At 43.7% G+C, this 15,362-nt stretch overlaps 1 protein-coding gene across 1 annotated transcript in view; it reads left to right on the forward strand.

Moving 5' to 3' along the window:
• The window catches only part of CLIC6 (chloride intracellular channel 6), a 28,729-nt gene that overhangs the window by 7,359 nt on the left and 6,008 nt on the right, over positions 1-15,362 (forward strand). The window lies entirely within an intron of this gene.

A 15,362-nucleotide genomic window follows, 5' to 3' on the forward strand; every position in this document is an offset into this window, starting at 1 on the left:
AAGGTTATTAAAATATATATATATTTTGAAGGGGAAGTGATAATGGAAATTAATCATACAGCTACACTTTTTTTAGGATGTTTATCTCAGGTAAAGTCACTTTGAATTGGTGGTTGTACGATTTTTGCAGAAGAAAGACCCTCCTCATCAGAGACAGTAAAGGGAGTAAGGTAGGAAAAGGAAATATTGTAAGTTTTATAGACGGGGAGCTGTGGCAAGCAGACTTGCTTGTGGTCCATCGCTGACTGCATCCTGCTTCCTGGTCTCTCAGCCTAAACAGATCCTACTGCTACTTTTAAAAAGCAAGGAATTGCTCACTCCTTGGGCTCCAGCTGTGGGGTGTAAGTCAATGCCTTGTGAAGGTTGCATGATTATTTTCTTGCCCAGATAATAAAATGTCACGCTGTGATAAGAAGTTGTATGCATTTCCATTTGCAGTGTCTGATTATTTACTGATAAAAGGCTGAGCAAGAGGAGTGATTACATTCCAGTTGCTTTCAATAACATGGGCGCTGAGGGAAATCGTTTTAATTCCCTAATAAAAATCCTTAGCTTCCCAAACCAAGCAGTGGCAGCTTGTGCCACATGCCCTCTGAAAAGGCTATGGGAGCCCATCCTTGGGATGATGCTCCCGGAGCAGCTCTGCACAAAGGAGATACCTGAAGTGGTGTTTGCCCCAGCGAGGGGGCTGGCTTAGTAGTGGGAGTTGCCTTTCTCCTTTTTTTCCCCTCCAAGAGAGGTGATTATTGTGAAAGGTCACAGGCAGAGGTGCAAAGGTAGTGTTTCCCACTTTTTCTCCTCCTTATATGCTGAAATTTCAGCATATATTTGAATGCTTAGACTGGAAATGTAATTGTGATGGAATGAAGTAAATGGCAGAAGGATTGGAGTCACAAATGCATGTCCTTTATTACTAAATTACTAAAATGGAATAGTTAACCATTTACTCAGATTGCAGAAAAACTCTCCTTTGTGCCTTGGAGAATCATTGACATTTACGTGGTAATTAATTCTGTGAAATTACTTTTAAAAGCTATTACTGAACCTGAGCTTTCTGAAAAAGTAAATGGTGGCAGATGAAACTTGGAACAGGATCCGAATATGCCCTAAAGGCTTAAAAATGTAGGGGTGTGCGCTGACATTCCTTAGAGCAAGGCGCTGTAGGTACCGGGGCTGATTGTTTTGCAGTATGGTGTATTTAGTATACATTTTAAAACTGTATTTGGATTAGCAGTGCTGTGTTTTTCACAGTTTCCAGAGGGCTGTGAATGGAAATGAGGTGGTGGGGAGAGCAGGATGAGGCTTGGCTTTGAATTTGGGTTTCTACTGGGAAAGGAGGGAGCCGAGTACAGCCCTTGTGCTGGAGCCCCTGGATTTTTGCTGTTACTGGTGTCCAGTGTTTGACAGCTCTTTTGGGACCCAGTTTAGCCAGTTTCCACTGGAGCTGACAGGTTTTTTATTTAATATTTTACCTGGTCATTTGAATTATTTTTCTACTTGGGCCAAAATATCACATACCGTTAAAAAGGAAGGGGAAGACAACACCACAAAAATAAATCCCTCATTTTACCTTTCACCTTCACCTCTGATTTAAACATCAGAATTAGGAAGACCAATGGAAAATTATTTTCTCAAGCACTTCACCAAGCCTTCATCCACCCACTTCCTCGAGTTGCGTAAAGTAGCTTATTTGTTTGGTTATTTCTTATTTATTTACTTATTTGCTTACAGTACAAATTACGGATACTTTGTATGTATGTATGTGTTTTGCATTTAGATTGAAACAGCAGGGCTGTGTTGGTAAGTATCCTACAGTGAAGTGTAAAACAGGATGTGTCACTGAAATACCAGTTAATCTGTTTTTCCCAGACCTATAATGTGTTTGAGAATATAATGCTCTTTTGTTGCAGTAATTCCCTGTAAGAATTTAAAAAGGATATAAGATTTTTGTCTCAATGTAGAATGTTCAACCGGCATCTTGCCATGTTATTAAATACGGATTAGAAATAGCATTGAGGTATTTAAACATAATTCTTGTAACAGGATAAATAGCTAAGAGCATTTGGTTTGTTGCTTGTGTGCTTGTGACCTGGTAATGTTCCTCTTACACACAGACAGACAGACAGAAAGAACTCTGCGGGCAAAACTCATAGCAAGAAGAAATTTGTGTTTGGGCTGCTTGGTGTAAGGTGCAGGGTGCCAGCTACTGTCCGCAGCCAGGCAGCCTTCCCCAGGGCTCAGCAGCTCAGGTGCTCACCTGCCTTCAGTTAAAAGCCCCAGGTTTTCTTAGGCTGCTGGGGCTGTTTGAAACTATGGGTAAGAATCTTAAAGTGAGAGTGGGTAAGGATTAGAAGGAGTGATCTTTCGGAGGGCTGTGGCTTTTTTTTTTTTTTTTTTATTAATTACCCAGTGTATTTCTGTTGTGGTTAACAGATGATGGGGATGTGATGGGGGCACCTGCGCAGCTGCTGCCCTTTGCCTCTGCTTAAAACCTCTTCTCAATAAAACACCCATATTATTATTATTATTATTGCTTGTAAAAAAGTTTTAAAAAATAATGGAGGTTTTGTCACATCTGCCATTAAAATGAAATGGCTTCCATTTAGGAGGAGTGGCAATGATTACTTACAAAGCCTGGAAAAATCTCAGTCGCTCTACACAAGTAATACCCATATAATTCATTACCATCGTTATTATAGTACATGATAACTGAAAGTAATGCTATCTTGAATGAGACATAAATAAAGAATAGCTAATGCAACGTGACAATTACTTGTGTAGGATAATGTTATTCCTAAATTGGGCAAGATTCGTTTAAGCCCTACTAATTTGTAGCCCAAGATTTTCAGTCTTTGCTAGTCACATGTTAATTTTCCTATTTATTTTTACCTTATTGATCTAGCAAAGCAGTGGATTCCTGGTTGCTGATTGCTTTTGTGCTGTTACGACATACTTACTGTGCTATGGATTCCAGGTAGCTAGGTGCAGGCGTCCCTTATGTTTAGTTAGTTGCCTTCTCATCACAAGATGTGCTCATGGTTTCACCCTGAAAGCAGACACAACACTGTCTCAGGTTATGCTGAGTGCCATAGTAGCTTTATTTGCAGACCTGGCACAGGTAGCTGTAAGATATGAGGAAATAAATCTGTAATCTGCATTTTTCCTATGTAATTTCATTGGATTTTAGGAATTGTTGAAGTGTACCTGTTGGCTGCCTTTCACTGCCCTGTAAAGAGCCACAGTTGCTGTTGAAAATGCATTTGACAGCATTACAGGTCTGTCCAAGGCTAGCAGGAACACTGCAGGATTGTTTTATGCTTCCCCCTTGTAAGAAGACATACATACACAGGCTTAATCTTTAAACCCCTTAATTTGAATAGCAGTTAATATTAGTAAAAGCACAGTCTCTATAAATGTATCACAGGATAATGTGTATTTTAATTTTCACTTGTAGTCTCCTGTGTTGTTTATTTTACAGAATTATCGTTTAATGGTTCATTTATTTATGAACTTGGTCAGAACTGGAAGGCCTGAGTGCTGGCAGGCCTGCTGCTCAGTAGAAATACTGGGCAGGTTGTGAGTAGCAAAATCAAAAGTGAGCAAGCATTTCATGTAAATAACAGGAATGAGTTTAGGCCTTTCATTTCTAAAATAGTAATAATAATGAAAGGTCTAATAATTTGGCTCCTTAAAATTGAATGCCACGTTCTGTACTTAATAGTGGTTCCGGAGTTATTGTCATTATAAGTTTTTGTAAATTGATGCCTGTAACTTTTTGGAACAACGTTAACCTTTGAATTGAAATAGCTTCTGTTTAATCTATTTATTTTTAAACGTAATTTGGTTAATACCTCCATTATCACTTAATCAGTTTTGTAGATGCAGTTATTAAAATGGAAAAGGGGGCTGCATTGTTTTTAGTGTTTTTCAGACCTGTTACGTCGGTCTAATTATTCCTAACAACTTGACAAAGGTAAAAAGTTTATTGCCACACAGTTACTTCTTAATGAAGGAAAATTTCTGTCTATGCATCAAAAGCATTTAATTACTTACTAAGTAATTAAGTTAATTTCAGCAGTAATTACTTAACCAGCAGACCATGAGTAAGTAAATAAAGTATTAAAAGTTAGAATAATGGAGGTTTTCTCTGTCCCAAAATGGCTGCTGGCATGTAGTGGGGAAGAGAGAACAGAAACCAAAGGAAATTGCAGCAATTTCAGACCTCTTTTCCTTTCTGCCGTCTAGAGAGGATTAGAGTTTCCTGATGTGTATACAACCCCTTTAAGCTGTGACCGGTGTTCGCTACGTAAAAGCAGGATGGAGGCAAATGCCCTGCTAAGAAACTCCAGTGCACTGTTAATCCCTCAGCATGAACTCAGGACCAAAAGACTTCAGAGAACCACTTCCAGCAAAAAGCAAGGCATTTTGGAAAACTCATTCTGAAGGAGCCTTAGCGAACATATAAATTAGGAAATCCAATAAGACAAAGTAGTCATAATAAAGTAATGCAAGTACTGCAAGAAAGAAAGATCTAACTAGTATAATTTCAGGAACCTAACAGAATGAAAAGAACCTTAATAATGCAATTGTTGCAAGCCGTTGCGAAATGCTGATAGGTGGCCGGTCCATGAGACACAAACGTTGCCCAAGCTTTGGATGTTAAAACATGAGGTGGGAAGGCTTTCATGGTTTTTTCAGGTGGGAGCTCAGGATGAACTCACATCAATGCCAGAAGAGCCCTGCTCCAGGACACAGACCATCTTGTATTATCAGTAATAATAGCTGCATAGCTCATAATTAGATAATCACTAATGTACAGCTGCATCATTAAAAACACAGTAGAGAGTTATATCTGAACTGTTGTCCTGTTCCTAGGTAGGCTCAAACTTTAGCCTACTGCTTATGCTCTGTAGTCCCAAAACCCAGTTTAATTGTGTCCTGCGGTCAGTTGGAGCTGTGCAGGTGAGAAGTTAATTCCTTTTACCTTCTTTCACCTATGCTCATTTCCTTTCATTCTTTTTCTCTTGGCATCTCTTTTTGGCCTAGCCTTGGGTAAAAGCTTTAATCCACACAGTATTTTATAAGGTGAGCCTTCTGAGCCCTGCTGGCCTGGGTTGCTGCTTGGGTGTGCTCGCTGTTGGCAAGGACGCTGCTGCTGCAGCCATCCTGGGTTTTGTTTCCATCCTGGAGGTGCCTCAGGGCTTGTGTCCCATTACAGATTGACTCTGTTGCCTTTTGCCATTGCACTGTGTGACTACTGGGCTGAGGTGTGGATTTTCAGTTGCCATTGCTGGGATACTTGTGCTCCTTGTCTCCTCTAGGTTGGGCAGTCTTACCTGGCCAGTGGGCAAATACTGGCCCATATTAGCATGTGTCCACCATTGCTGTAAGCCTGTATCAAACATACAGTGTCAGCACCTTTTTTGCACTGATTTGCTCAGTTCACTTTAAATAAAATGGCATTTTGCAGTAAATGCTCTCTTCTTCCACAGAAGAGGGTAACTTCTGGCAGTGTTTGCTTGTCTGGCTGATCTGGACTAACGTGGACTTTCTTCATTGCCAGCAGCATCCTATCATGCCTGACATCTGGTTAGATAGCCTGGATCTCACTATCAGAGATATCACAGCCACAATCTATTTAATTTTCCAAAGAAGCATTCAGTGATTTTGGAATACAAACCCTGTTTGTTCAGGATAATAGTTGCTGTTCACTGAGCAGTAGCTTTCCCTTCCATCATTGCCCTAGAGTTTGCTACTTGTGTTATCAGCACTAAGACGTGTTCAGTGGCATGAATGACACTTGCTATTGTCCTGTCCTTGGAGTGGTGTCCATGCTGAGGGTGAAGAAACATTGAGGTCCCAGTGGAGAGTAAATCTAAGTTCCTCCTGAAGGGGGTGAAGTCTCATCTTGAGACAAAATAGGTGGTTTTTATTTTTTTTTTTTATTTTTTTTTCCATGGGGGTACCTGGTTTGATGTAACCTGAGAAGATGCTGCCTCTTCCCTAAAGCCGTATCAGACGGTTGGATCAGACATGCTGGGTATGGCATGCTCTGGTGTTACTTTTGCAGTAACGGTTATCTGTAGCTGGTGAGTAGTCTTAGGGTGGATTTCAGCTCACCTAAGTTAAAATGGATGCCTAAACTATATGGGGCTGTTTAGGGCAGTAGTTTGAGAAAGCAGTGCTGCCAAAGGGCATGTCATCCCAAGTGGGTGGGTGTTTGAGACAGGCAAGATGAATCAGCCTTGAGGAGTGACTCTCTCTCTGTCTCCACTGACCAGAGATCTGTTTTTTCTGTCTGACTCTGTGTGAGGTGGCTTCCAGCTTTAGCATGTAACAGCTGTACAGTTTATACCCTTTTTTATCTCCTTTCCACTATCCCAGTGCTCAGGGTTATTGGCTTGTGGGGTATTGAGTCTATTCAAAAAAGCACTGGTGGGCCGTGGGCTCCATCAGCAGGCTGTGTTTTATCATCAGATAGTTCTCCACCGTCTCTCTGGTTGAAACTCACCCTTATGTTTTGTTGAAATGCCTGACAGGACCTCCAAGGCTCCCTCCTGGACCAGTTCAGGCTTTCATTTTTGTGAGGAAGAGGAAGTGAACAGTAAATTCAGCACACCCAGTGGTTCAAATCACCTTCAGCTGCCTTGCTGCTCTAGAAGACACTTGGGTTTTGGTTTATCATACTGTGTTCTATGCTACGGGACTCTGCATTGTAGTGTGTGGCACCATTGACCAGGATGGAGAGGTTTTCATGTCTCTGACAAAACCAGGCTCTTCCCTTCAGGGTAGTAGAAGCTCAAGTAGTTAGATGTCCAGAGCATGCACGTTGCTGCCTCCTCCTCCAGATTTCCTTCCTGCAGTTCTGTCTCGCAAGTATTTTCGGCGTTTGTGGAGTTTGCTAATCTGGTCACCTACCCTTTTCAACACATTTCCGTACCAAAGCGGGTCAATTAGCAGACTGGATCATTGAGATGTTAAGTCAGTTGGTGCTTTACTTTGTCGTTTCTCCTCCCCTGCTGAGTGCGCAGGACTTAAAATGAAAAAGGCTGCTTTATTCTGACAACAAAAAGAAATCTACTTGATCCTATGTAACTAGCTGCACTTCAGGTTGTCATTCAAGAGGATGTTTAGCAGAGGCAATACTTAAAGGACCTGCCCTATTTGCAGCCAATTTGCTTGTTTAAAAATTAAAGGGATACCTAAATGCGCTGGCTGATTGTGCCTTGAGAGAGAAGTAGGAGAAAGGGGGGAAGGAGGAAGACCTCTAGAGGCCTCAGGGTCTGCTTTTTAGCTGGTTGTCCAAATTAGTAATTTTGCATGCTCTGTGGGATCTATTGCCCCATGTCAGCATGGTTTAGGTTGGATGAGTGGTCATGGGGATCATTTTAGTCTTGCATTTAATGATCTCACAATGAGACTATATCTTGAACCACCCAAACACACACTCCAGGGGTGGTACAGAGCAGGGTCTTGTCTTACACTTAGCTGAAGGCTGCAGCTCTGATGGTCTTCATAGCCCCAAATAGTTCTTTCTTGTGCAAGGCAGTGGGTTGAGAAGAGGATCATTCCTGCTCACGTGGAAATGGGCCGTGCTCCCTGCCAAAGTGGAGTTCACCAAAGACACTCTTCTTCTGATGCAGTAGTAGAAGTCGCTTGTATTGGAAGGTGAACACTCACATTTGCTCCCTGCTGCAGTTAAGTCAGCAGGGGCAGGCTTCAGCAGGAAAAAGGGATGTCACAAGTAACACTGAAGAAGACTATAGGGAAAATCAAAACACCCTTTTGTTCTTTAGAGAAAGCTTTACTTATTTTACTTGTTCCCTCCTTATCCTGTGTGTTTTTTTTTTTTTTACTATAGCGCGCGCACACACAAAAAAAGAACAAAGCTATTTTTAGCAGATAGCTTGTAGTTACATTTACTGTTGCCTCCTTAACCCAAAAGCTTAATTAGGGTTTAGGACAGTGTGTTGTTGAACTTGCGTATTCATGGTCGTAATCCTTTAAGTACGTTGTGTGTTGTCTGAACCCTGTAATACTGTTCAAGATAAAAGATACACGTCTGTAATATTTCTAAATATAAAATAAGATGCATTTATTTTTAAAACAAAAATCCATATGGCATAGTTTCAGTAATGAAGATGCTCATTTTGCTCTTAAATGAGAAAGGAAAGGGGAAATAAGTCTCTCTCCTGAAGTATCCAGTTGCTGTCTAACACAACTTCCTCACTGAGTTGCACTGTTGGGGATGTCACACACGAGTCTACCCTGGTGAGTACCAAAAATACAGTTCGTGCAGGAATCTCAACTAATGGCTACACTTTAAAAATATGCATATTTCTGCTGTTTGGCTGAGAAACTGAACAGCGTCTGGAAACATCTGTTTTAAGTGTTGGACAGCAGATAGGCAGAGCTACATGACCATTTAAAAGTACTGGAATAATTAGTGGCAAAACTTTTAATTTTTCCTATTACAATAGAAATTATTTTAAATTACAGTTGCTTTGTTTTAAAACTTAGCCTACAAGTACGATTTCAGCATCTCAAGGAATCTCAAGAGTGCCGTTAGCAAAAAGCAAGGAATCTCATTGCAGAGGCGATGTGCTAACAACGTCTGAGGCTGCTTCTACTCATCGCTCCAAGAGCAAGTCAAGACTTTCATTTCAAGTCCAGTAGGTGGCATCAAAACAATTCTGTAAAGTTCAGTGTTTGGATACTTGTGCCCTAGCCCTAGGGCACGCAGTGAACACAGTTTAAATAGAGAAGATTCCAGGTAATCTGTCTCTTCCTCACAAAAAGCTTTGGTTTGAACATGATCTTATCCAAATGACATGCATTTGGTGTTTCTGTGCACATCACAGTGTATGGTATGCGCTACCTTAGTGTATTAGATTTGCCTTCAGTGAACCAGACTGACTTGTAACTATACTTTTATGGCACTCTTAACAGAGTAATATTTCAAATTTTGCCTTTTTCAGAGTTGCAGTACTATAGAAGTCTGCATGAATACTGTAGCAGGCATCAAAAGCAGAAACCATGCTTTGTACCCTCGAGGAGTAGAAACACTTTTTAAAAATTAAAACAATATATCTGTCACGGAATTACAGCAAAACATGGGTATGTCTAGAGACACTTCTAGATAAATGGTAGCAAGCTGCACTGCAGTCAAAGCTGTGTGCCTCTCTGTAGCTATTGCCAGGTCTTGCGCTAGTGGGAGTGTGGGAGCGTGGTCACACTGCTTTCCTCGTCACACTGCTTTCCTCCATCCTTTTGCCTGTGCTCCAGGCAGCTTTGTTTCCCAAGGTCTGCGGACATCACTGCTGGTGAAGTTGCCTTGCAAATGGTCTTTGGTGACCTAACTAACAGTGGGTGTTGTCAGCTCAGGATAATGCGAGATGCTATCAGAAGTTGACTTGCTTTGAAGCAGTGTAAACAAGGAAGGAAAGACGGATGATTTCAGCTTCTACCCGTGCTTCGGTGTGAATAGGTTTTAGGTTAGCAGAGCAGCTCGAGTGGAAGGATGTTTGCTCCTGCCCTGAAGCTCTGCCCAGGCTCGGGCCCTCCATGGAGGACCACTGGGCAGTGGGATTTCCTCTCAGGAGCAGCAGAAAGCACTGACATTCCTCCTCCCCTTCCTCCTTGGCTGTCCTGCAGCCAAGTTAGTGGCTGTCCCGGTGGTGCAGCAGGGTGTGAAGCAGAGCTCACCGTAGCAGGAGCCTTTCCTGCCCTGCCACTGCGTCCACAGAGCCCTCAGCACAGCGTGGCCGTGAGGCTGGCACGGCGGCGCTCAGCCCAGACCAAGAGCCGGCGTTAGGAATGCGCGGGGCTCGCTTAATCCCTGCCAGGGCAGAACAAGCGAGTCTGTGGAAGGAATTAAAGCTAAATGGCTGTTGTTCTCTGAGGTCGCACCCTCCTCACAGCTGCTTCCCACGCTGGGCCCAATGCGCAGTAGTTGTAGTTTGGAACAGGGTGCCTACGGTTCTTGTCCTTTGAGGGGACACCAAGCGTGTCGTGAAGAAGGAGAGGGGGGTTGTTAGCGTGGTACGAGAAGGAAGAGCATTCAGAACTGTCTGATAGCTGGGGTTTGAGGCCAAAAACATGCAGGGGAGTTGTGGTAGGGAGGGCAGGGGCAGACGTGGGGTGCTGGCCTCAGGCAGGCAGCTCCGTGTCTCCTGGCTGGCGGTGGTCCTGTCCCGCTCGCTGGGTGAGCCTGCTTCTCGGCCAGCGTCATTACGGGCCAGGAGTAACTAAGCTCCCTCGTGCCGAAGGAAAAATAGAATTGGAGTTCAGCTTTCAGGGAAAACAAAAGCTCTGCTCGCTGTTCTCCTTTTTATTGTAGCTTCAAAGGGATTATAGAGTTATATAAAAACAAGCAAAATAAAAGTCATCTCTGCTCCTTCTGAACTGTTTCTTCCATGCTTAACCTTCAACAGGAAACAAAAAGTCCAGGAAAAACAAATTCCACTCATCAAGATTTTGGAGGCACAGGACATTTGAGGTCAATAGAAGAACCTCCACAACCCTTGTTCCCGAGATGTTTGGACAGGAACTGTTAGGAAAGGAATCCTTACAGCAGTTCCAGGGGCAGAGCAACTGCAGCTCAGGGAGGGCCCAAACTACTTGTTTATGAAGGACGTTGTGTGTGACTTCTCAGTAAAGTCACTGTGATTATCCTCTTGCTATGGATGAGGATGCAGAGGCAAGTGACCTCTTTAAGGCTGCTCAGGAAAGCAGAACTGCTGGATCAAGGTAGTGTAGTTCTTCTGCGACACTCTCTAATGTTTTGTGCACGAGGTCTTGCTGCCTAGGGAAATCAGCTTGTGGCGTGATGATGCTCCTACCTGAGGGTTTAAGCTTGGGGAAAGAAGGGTGTGGAGAGCTCTTCCCTTTCCCAGCTTCTTTGAGTAAGACTCAGTACACAAAACAAACAAATAAAAAACAAACACAATGCAAAGAAAAAAAAGACAGAACAGAGCGTTAAACAGTGAAAAATGAATGAAAATAGGGAGTGTCAGCTAATAATCTCATTAAGTAATGGCACATGGTTATGGGATTATGCAGAGCTGTAATAAGTCGATACGGCTACAATATACAATTGCTGCCTAGGGCTCTGAATGAAAGCTTCTATGCACAGCTTGAAAGTTTTCTCCTCCGCAGCAATGTTTGTCATAATTGTTTGATTAATGAACTCATTAAATCTCAGTATTACTAGAAAAGGCATGTTGACCTCCTGACTGATCACAATTAAAGCGTAAATGCCACTTACTCTAGGCTCTGGTTAGACATCTGCTTAAGCAGCAGGACAGCCCCAAATCCAGCAGGATGTGGATGTTAGCAGAGTGTCACAACAGTTGCATGTGGAGGCCAATGTGTGGCATTACCTGCAATTACACTGGCGTTTGCCTGGTTATTAAGGTTATAACCAGTCTGGAAACACAATCGTCCATTGAAACAGCAGCCAGGCTCCCGCTGACTTTGCTGGAGTTAGGATTTCACCCTGCGTCATCCAAGAGCATAGCAGTTGGGGAGTGTAATTAAATCCTGTGCTTAGACCTAGCACAGAGTAATGCATCCCTGAATGTGCTGTGGAGAAAAATTCATGGAGTTTTGCTTTGGGGCTGCAGTGCTCCTAGCTGTGCTGTTGTCTTTTTTGTATTAATCTGTGGGCATCCACTGTTGTATCATGTTCCTGCAAGGTGAGATACTGACCCAGTCTCATTGCCACCCTTACTTTGTTGGAAAGTACATTATTGTGCAATGATGGCATGGCTCAGCTATTGTTGTGTTGCTTGATAGGTGGCAGTAAAGCTATTTCAGTGTCCTGACTCGTGATTTTTGAGTCGATGTGGCAGACTCTCTCTTTGGGAACTTGAACAAACACCTTTGGCATGTGTCTCTGGTGCTTTTTTGTCCAGTAGGAGTTGTAGCTCCCCAGATTAGATGAGATGAGTTAGGAGAACAGAGTTGTCTCCCAGGAGCCAAAATGCAAGTTGACATACCTGAAGTCATTTTAGCTAGTTGTATTCACCCTAGCTTCCTCAGTAAGCCAAAATATTCATGTTATGGGCTTTCAGCAAAGGTTATAGGAAACTGTAGCATCTTTGAGATGCCAGGTCAAACTGTGTCAAGTTCTGAATCAGATTTAGTGTTCAAGGTCTTGCAGTCATCTCAGACCGCCTGTCGCTGCTACAACAGGAAAAGGTTTAATAACTGCTTGTGCTATTGTGTGGGCTACTGTAATCTTTCTGTCACTTGCCTCCAGCTGTGCAGAACTGAAAGCAAATGATAGGTATTCCCCATCAGCTGTGACATGGCTGAGCTGGAGCCTAGAAATGTGCCCTCCCTTCACCTGGTACCCAGAGCTGAAGCTCCTTGGGTCTAAATGACTTTCAACTTCCAAAGGCCAGATGTGGCATGCCAGCTTCCCAGCTGTGCCTACCCAAATGTCTGCAGCCTCCCTTGCCATGGCACTTCAGCAACTGAGGCTTTTGATTGAGTAGCTCACAAAAATCTGCCTACCATCCTCAGTCTGGACACAGCAGCTCCTGGGGACACACCCCTGTGTCATGGCCACATCAGAAATGGGGAAACATCATCATTTCTGTGAATTTATTTTCCGCTGTAAAAGCAAAGTGCTTACCATAACCACAGGAGATGGCACAGCTGGGCAAACCCAGCAGTGCTTCACTGGAGACTGTGGTACCTGCACCGCATAAAATACAGCTAAGATAGCAGTGCACTGTTAGCATCCCTTGTGGGCAGCGTGGGAGGAGATACAGCAGCAAATGTGAAGATCAGCAGCCTTTTGGACTTCATCAGCACCATCACAACCAACCTGTAGAAGTAGTCAGAAAGTACCAAATGAACAAGCAATTGTCTTGGTGGTTATAGTTGTCGTTGCTGTAATCAGCAGTGCTTAATCCCTTGTTTTACTCAGTTCCTCAGTGTTTTGTTAATTTTATCCACTGTGGAATACAAAAAATGGTAGTGCTGTAGTAATTTTTCCTCACAAATAGGCATGGAAGTTAAAAGTTTGCACTTAGAAACAAGGCAGGAGGTTGCATCTGTAACATCTCCAAGGCTGCCAGTCCCTCAGCTTCCTGGTGGCCTTTCTGTCATTCCAGTTAATGACAAACTGGGACTCAGGGCTTTGCTTCTGCATTTGTCATGGTAACATGTCTGTCCGGGTCTGCATCGCTGGCTCCACCTCACAGATGTTTCCCCACAAAAGCAGGCTGGGGCTGCTGTCTGCCTCCCTGAAATTCGCTGTCACCAAGGTGATGTGGGGCAACGCAGAGCAACAACCTCGTTTCCTTAGCTCCAGCAAAGTTAGGGGGAGCGGAAATTTCAGTATTTAATGGCCAGCAGAAGACAGTAACTGATCAGGAAAAGTTCACCTACTGCAACTCTTGGTCACATAGCACTTCTTGACCACGTGGCCCTCTGGAAAGTTTTCTGAAAAAACTGGAAAGTGGAAAGTTTTCTGAATGCTGCATGAACCCTAATGGGATAATTTATTTATTTTTTTCTTATCAAAGGCTGAATAAAAATATCAAATCAGTTGTAGGAACTGTGGGAAGGGGTTGTGGCAGTGCTCTGAAATGACATCCCCCCTCTGCTGCTTCTGCTGCCTGGCTGAAAGTGGGGGGACCACTGCAGGAACTGTGGGGTCTTGCTGGCTCTTCACCCCTTTTTTTCCCCAGGGTAGGGTAGGTGAAACATGACACGAGAGACAGGATGAAATGAAATGGTGGTGTCGTATATTTAGGTCAGTTATGAGTACATACTAGCAGCATACATAGTCTCCTTCTTATTAAGAAGGGCACAGTAGTTTTCAGTTAATTGTTATTCTTGTCTAAAGCTGTGCAGCGCTGGAAAGCAGTGCTCCGTGTAGGACGAAAAACACAATAGTAGCTTCTGACCAGCTTTCATTTTTGCCACCTACAAAACAGCACCCATCTAACACTGTGGCCCGGCTGTTTTAGCATTTCCAAAAGTTTTTGTTCTCTGGCAGTGTGCGAGGCAATGGGCTATTTTGTTCTTCCTTGCTGAGAAAACCGTCAGTTGTTGCAGTGCTAGAGGCAGAGGGCGATCAGAAGAGGATCCCGCGGGCTGAAATGGCGACCCATTGCGCGGGTCGAGCCGCAGGAGCATCGCTCCTCACGCATCCCTCGAGCTGCGGGGCAGAGATCTGCCTGCTCCAGACCAGGTGCTCGTTTCCAGACATAGAGCTCTTCGTGAAGGTGAGGGACCTGAAGCAATCCAACTGCAGTGTGTGTGTGTGTGTGTGTGTGGGGAAAGCTTTTCGCTGTATTTGAGATTGATTTGATAGCATTGAGAAGGGTGAAGGAGCAGGCAGAACTGGTTTTGTGTCTGTGTTGTTTGGTTATATAAAGATGGTCGACAAACATTCGTGAACTAACCTATTAACTAAGTAAACGACGTGCTTGGGTTTTTACTTCTGTACCCTTATGTTTAAGATAGGTTTCTGAACTGCACCTGAGGAGAACGATATGAAAGGTGTAAGGACTAGGCCTCTGAGCTCCGGCAGCAGCGCGGTGTGAAGCCTGGCGTGACCCGCAGCAGCCACACGAACGTGGCAAACCTCTCACAGTGCCGTGACACACAGGGGGAACGAAAGAGGGCCGGGAGGGGCAGGCACGGCTGCGTGGCTCGGCTGGGGACACACCAAAGCATTAAAGCTGGGAGCCCTGGGTCGGTAGCGGGTAGAAGGCCTATGCCACCGCTGCGTGCTTGTCCCCGCGCCGTGTCAGCCTGAGGTGTGCAGCCTTCGGGCTTCCTTAGCCCCCGGTTCAGCAAAGCGCGGAGACCCCTGTGGTCGGCTGCTCGGCGGCTTCCTTTCCTTCCCTGGGGCCCTCGCGATTGTTGAGTTGGAAACTCTTAATTATTTGATTTATTCTGTTTATTCCCTTAAGTGCTTTGGACGTTACATCTCAATTTACACAGGTAAATCTTTCTGCGCTTGTTTCCTGTGATCATAAACTGATTTAAGACTGTTTTAATCTTGCAGTGACTCAGGTAGATTTATGCTCACACAGACAAATGAGGTAGAGACTATTTCCTCTGGAAGGACTGCTGCGATTTCAAGTTTGTTTTCTAACTTGTGGCACTATAATTACGCACTTTAATGGAAAAATACATCTCCAAGATGACAGGAGTCTTCATCATACCTATGTGCATGTTTGGAGAAGGACATAAAGAAACTTTGCATGAAAATATGCATTAGCAGAGATGAGTAACATGCTATATGTACTTAGAGCAGATCTGGGTTTTCTGCTTCCCTACTACATCTGTTATCAAAATTCGCTATCACAGATGTATGCATACTTTTTTTTTTTTGT

This window comes from Anser anser (genome assembly GCF_964211835.1).
Source record: "Anser anser genome assembly, chromosome: 1".
NCBI lineage: Eukaryota > Metazoa > Chordata > Aves > Anseriformes > Anatidae > Anser > Anser anser.